This window comes from Porites lutea, chromosome 14 (assembly GCF_958299795.1).
Source record: "Porites lutea chromosome 14, jaPorLute2.1, whole genome shotgun sequence".
Taxonomy (NCBI): Eukaryota; Metazoa; Cnidaria; class Anthozoa; order Scleractinia; family Poritidae; genus Porites; species Porites lutea.
Genome location: NC_133214.1, coordinates 9,198,873 through 9,205,444, shown reverse-complemented (window position 1 = coordinate 9,205,444; position 6,572 = coordinate 9,198,873).

Below are 6,572 nucleotides of genomic sequence, written 5' to 3'. Positions count from 1 at the left end.
CGCTCGTTCCCAAGCTTTGCAGACTCGCTCCTCTCTTAAAAAAAAAAAAAAACACTGATAAGGTGCGCCCGTTTTCCGCCAAAAAATAAGGAATTTCTCGTGATATTGGAGTGCTAACAAAAGACAGAGCCACACTTCAAACAAGGATTAATCGTCCCCACACCATTGTGCCTTACTGCCCTACGACTTTCCGTATTACTACATGTACAGTATTGTAAATCCAGCATCGCCAGTGATATCAAAGAAATAGCAAATAGACGCGAGTAGCTGTTTTGTTCTTACTGGATGGAATACTCTAGCTTTGAGCGTCATTGATGTCCAGTCACCTCTGTCTTGACTAACCACTCTATTTATAACGATAATTCGAGCCGAAAATTCTGTCATTCACCTTTTGTGCAGTTTACTCTTTTCAGGCATTATTCTTTCAACGCCTGAGGTCCTCAACTTTGAGCTAACTAATCATTGGGGCGCAGATATGTCTCCAAAGAGGATCCTAAATGTTGACTTAATAGTCCAGTTCCGAATTTGTCTCGGGCGCTGAATAGAAGCACTGAAGACTCATCTACACAGGGTTAGCCTCGACCTAAGGTAAATCTATTCACAAATTTCTGCCAGAAGAAAACCTGTGTACAACTGTGTCTATTGTGTTAAATTCAAATTCAGGCACGTACCTTCTCGCCGGTATTTTGGAATATTTTACTTTATCATTCATTCAAATTAAAACAATATAATTTAAAAACAAGTTGTCCGTCGAGTTGCCTTCCTCCTATGTTTTTAGACAATAGTTCGTCGTGAAACGAGTAAAATGTTCCGCCGACTGTTCGGCCATTTTTCGTTTCACAATTTAAACCAAAACAACTCAACGTCGTCCACAGGTCTTCTCGGTTAACGGTGTATTAACCTGCAACTGTGCTTCACTTTTGACGTCATCGGTTGATTAATCGCAAAATTTATTCCAAATTTGGTCAACAGTAGCTGCTTATGGTGAATTATGCGTGTGGTTTTAGCCAATCAGAAAAGGAGAAATATTTTGAACGAACAATAAATTTGTTTAATACTCTTGAAAGTGGTTGCCTCAACTTTTATCTGTCAACTTGTAGAGTGATCATTAGTGTAAATAAAAATATTAATAAACCAACGTTTGTGTTATATAAGTTGGCTTTGTTTCTTCAGTGAGTTAGTCAAACAATCAGTCGGACATACAATAAGTTGAACCAAAATTTCATTTTAACAGCAGAGTTAAACAAAGCGGAGTTAGCGTTCGAAGGATCAGTCTTTTAAAATGTCTTTTATTTCGATAGTAAAGGAACTTTATATTGACCAGATTTTTGTGTTTCACTTCTTCCCCACCAAAGCAGTACCACAATGTCTTTTAAAACTAACACCTGACACCCCTCAGTTCAGGCAGTAACTTAGTTCGTCAGTCTGTCAGTTTGTTACGACTACTTACCTCTAAAGCTCGTTAGTCAGTTTTTCCTTCGATTTGTCTTGTTGGTGTTTATAAGATGGCGTTAGAAAATTTTTTTGTCAGGTAACTTTTTTGGTAAATCAGTTAATTACAAGTAGTCTCTCAAAGGATCGTCACAACTAAATGTTTGAATTTAATAAGAATAACAAAGATTGGATTTCAACCATTGCTCCAAACGTCAGCTTTGAATCTGTTCTCGGTGGCCAATCCACCCTCTCATCTCAGGAGATCAATGCCAAATTTTGGTGTTTGACTCTCGTACGACTAGCCTAAAGCGCTGTTACAATGGCCAGTTTTTCTTATAACTCAGTTGTCTTGTTATTTTTGATGCGACACAAGTTTCAAGGAAAGTTGTGTTGTATAACACCCATAACCTTCCTCACAGGATGACCGATATATACCATATACTACGGTAAGCAACAGGCCTCCCTCACAATCTGTCCACAATCTGTTTGTGAAACCTACTGTATTGTATATCGATATATTAAATGTGTGGATTTTATAATTAATGTTCCTGTTCAACGTTGTGTTACCTTACCTTCGTTAAATTGTCGTCCTTTTGCATCAGAAGTAGTATAGGCCATTTGCATTAAGAGGTCATGTGACATCGTTTTTATGAAAATGAAAGTTATATGATTTTGCCTTCGAAAAACGATTAGTGGGTCATATCTTAAACAAAATAATACTGATTTAGTTTTTCAAACCCGCACCATTTTCTTAAAATGAGTAAGTTCGTAACTGGTCACGTGACCAAAATGTGATTTTTAAAATTATGAATTACCTCTTTCTGAACACAAATTTTCCACTTAAGCTTCAACGAAGATGTTGAAAAGATGATGTGGTAACGTTTACAGCACATCTGAGCGTCCCTATCAAACGCTTAACAAGATAAAAGCAAAAAGTAGTTTTGGCCGCCATGTAGGAGGGCAAGAGTACGCCCTCCAACATGGCGACCTATAGAAATCATACTATTTTGTTGAAAAATCAAAGTGCCATAAATAATCTCCGTTAAATGCGTTTCCTCTCAAATTTCGGGTGTGAGATATAAATTTTTATGCGCTCTGTCAATTTTTTGGCATAAGTAAGATTCCAACTCATCGTTTAAGGAAGCATTGGTCACGTGACCTCTTAGTGCAAGTGGCCTATGTTGAGCGATTTCGAAGGATTTTGAGTTCGCTGTTTGACTACCACTTCTGAGTCAAAATATATATTTATGCATATATTGCATATATTTAGCGGCGAATATACCGCTACAGATGAAGTAAACCAGGAGCCGATGCCCAAACAGGTTGTGTGGGCCCCCTGTGGATAAACCTCGTCTGGGACGGAGGTTAAACCTGTTACAATTTTCGTAACCGCAGCAAGTGCTGCAGGAAGTCATAGAATTAAAATATATTTTTTGAAACGATTCTCTTAAAGCAAACAATTCGAGGACTTAAAGGTTGTGTTCAAATAATCCTGATTTTGCGATCAGAAATTTGATATTTTGTTCCATTAAGGACTAAACCAATCTAGGATTGCAATCGGAACCATCCGCCTTGCACTTGGATCGTTCAGACTGGTATCTCAATCTGGTTTCAGATCTTTGTTCCATTTAATGAAACTGATTTTCGATCGCAAAAACGTTCTCGTTCATTAATAAACACGGCGGATCAAGTTTGGTTCTGTTAATGTCTATTGTTCAAGTGTTTTTTTTTTGTAGTATTGTAAATGTAATTATTTAATGTGATTATCAATAAATACATTTAAAAAAAAAAAGTTTATTTCTTACTCCTCGTTGTTCTATGCCGCTAAAGGATTGTAGTGTATTAAACTCAAGTTCCACTGTCACTAAATAAAATGCTTAGAATTTTTCGCCGTAAAACTATACTGTTCAATATCTGTGTGTGTTTAGAGCGCAGTCAACGCTTGAGAATTCGCACCTGTCCTCTGGATTTTTTTGATTCAAATTCCAAATAATTTTAAGTTGACGAGTCCCAGTATGAACCACCACTAGTTTTTCCGTTTTTTCTAGTTTTTCTTTCCGTTTCTTGCACGAGAAGACGCTTAATTTAGTTGAAATTGAGAAGAAGATAGGAGCGGCAGGCAGCTACTGTATGGATCAATCTTATTTCAGAATTTTGTTGCTGCTAGTACGCAAATCCAGACAATCTGGATGTTTTAAGTCTGAAAAAAGTTTGGCTTAAAGGAATGGAACCTTTGTTTACCGCCGTCTATGAGCATATGTGAGGATGTACGCTCGCGTGACAGCTAAACGAAACAATTCTATGCTCTTTGGTAGGTCGGATAAAGGTTCTGACTGAACGCATATTTCTCGCGTAATTGGCAACCGTTTTATTAAAATTTCGAACAAAAATGACCAAGCGTTAAGACGAGAGCTTACTGGCCACTCTTGTTTACCCCCACCCCCATAGTTGTTTGCCCCTGTCCACCGAAGAGCAAACAGCTTCGGGAGAGAATCCCTGGGAACGAGGTTAGCAAATCAGTGCAAAGTCCGGAGAAGAGTTCATCTCAGAACAACAACAGAAACGAGAGCTAATTCAGAAGCTTTCCCCTTCAGATCAGCGGTCTTGTCTCTATAAAGGTAAGAGTTATTTATAAATTAATGATTGTGTTCCTTTTACACGACTTTCAAACGAATTGTTCCTTTGAAATAATTTTATGTGCAGTCGCTGTTGGGTCCTGATGGAATTTGTTCAGGCGGAAGTTCGAAGTTCGGCATAATTTTTATGACCAAGAGTTAGTAATACCGCTGCAAATATAGACATATCTCATCATAAGTTAACTAGTATGCGGTTTGTTTTTGAGATTTTGGATCATAAAACAACGCTGGTCTGACTAGTTACTCTGCAGGAATCTTGCAAAATTAATTCCACTTTCACTGGTTCAAGTCTGATATGAAATGGATTTCTGTCAAATTTCAAATTTTAATGCGTAGATTGCAAGATAATGTTGTATATGTACTAGGTCAAAATAGAATTTCGGTTAATTTTTTTTTTAACTCAGGTTAATTTTAAATTTCCTTTGTTTATTTTCCTAACCCTAATTATTCATGAATTAGAATTTCCAAGGATAAAAAATTCTAACCTAAATGTAATACATTGCTCATGAATTAGGCAACAAAACAAGCTTTCTTAAATTGTTAACTAAATGTATACATGCTGAAAGCAATCATTTAATGTGCAGTGCTGAGGTCATGTCATATGTCAAAAGGCAGTAAAAACATAAATTTCTTTTCAGTTTGTCCTGATTCACCGTCTTTCTTTAAATGATTATTGGCTGCGTTATTGTACTACCCTGTAAAGGACATCAAAAGTCAACATTATTTCGTAAAACTGATTCATTTTGCTTTGCATAACAGAATTACTACCGAAACAGGTAGACTGTTTTTTCGCAGACATATGTAACAGTTGACAAAGGTGATCGTTTTTAGTCACTTGTCTAAAGAGATGTTATCTCCAAAGGCAAACGCACGTGATAACATTCCTTTGCATGGGACACTAAATTTGAGTTAGCCATATTGGTTTTTTGGTTAATCTTGAGTCTAGAAACTTATTAAAGGTGTATCATCACTGTGTGAAATAACCTCCTAGGACTGGAACTGTGCTGTGAGACATGTGTTCAGTGCTCTGACTGAAATTCAAGTTTTCTCCTCTCCCAACCATGCGTGGCACTCTCAAGTTAGTGAAAAAGCAGAGTGATGTGTAAAAATTTAATGGATTACTAAAGAAACAATTCCGAAATTTCATAATGGTAAAATTCCTTCTTCTTGCTTATCCTTTCGCTCTTTTCTCCAAAATGACTATGAAGAAATTTTTCTTAAACCGACCAATCCAGATGAATAGCAGGACATCTGCGACAATTTCAAGGAAGATAAAGCTCCTGGGTATGATAATATCACTATTCGGTCATCAAAAAGTCTGTTGTGTCAATCATAATAATATTATTAATCTTTTGTTAGCAAAAGGTATTTTTCCTGATAAACTTAAAGTGGCAAAGCTCATTCCTGTCTAATTACAATACTGGGGAGCCTGATATCGATCTTATAGACCTATTTTACTATTACCAGTTTTTTACAAATATTTCTGAAAGGTTTAATGCACGAGTATCTTTCCAAGTAGAATGTCACAGGATATTGTAAATTCCAGTTTGGATTTAGTGATAAGCATTCAACATCATTGTCATTGATTCACCTTATCAATAACACTGCTTTGGCCATTGATGTTAGTGCCAAGGTAGTGCCAGTGTTTTCCCTAGATCTGTCAAAAGTGTTGGATACTTTGGATCATGATATTCTATTTTCTAAGTTGGAATATTATGGCTTTCACGGCTTAGCCCTTTAAATTAATAGATTAGGAGCTACTTTTCAAAACGTGAGCAGTTTATCCAGGTTAAAGAAATGTGCTCCTCGACTCAACAAATCAAATGTGGTGTTCCACAAGGTTCAGAACGGAAGCAGATGACACTAGTATTTATGTTTTGAATTCAGATATAAACCAGGTATAGATAGTTATGAATTATAGAGCTTGATAGTATGCTCATGGATGAAGGCAAATAAATTATCAGTCAATGTTAAGAAGACCAATAACACACATAAATTTTATCTGTGGCAAATTAGCAAAATCTGTCAGAATAATTCAAAGGTCACGCTAATCTTTTGTCTAACCAGCACTAAATTCAGGGCTGTCAACCACCCTGTAACATCTTGAAATATTGAGAATTGATGTGAAAAGGATGATAGATTACGTCTTAATGCATCGCACATGACGTCATTTGTTAAAAAAAAAATGCGCAAAAAAGATGTTGTTGGAATTGTAACATTTGACCCACCAATCACATTATTGCTTATATTACAATGGCATACCGGAGTTTGTGAGGAAACAGTTCGATGTTAACAGTACGATAGCTCTGAAACAACCCAAAATATTTGAAATTTCATTGTCAGAAAGTTAAATCTACTAGAAATGGCAAACTTGGCGATTAATAATTAATCGCCAAGTTTGCCATTTATCCGGGAGATTTCAGACTCCAATCTGGAGACTCGGAGAAATGGTTCAAAATCTGGACTCTCCCAGATTATCCGTGAGAGTAGACAGCCCTGTAA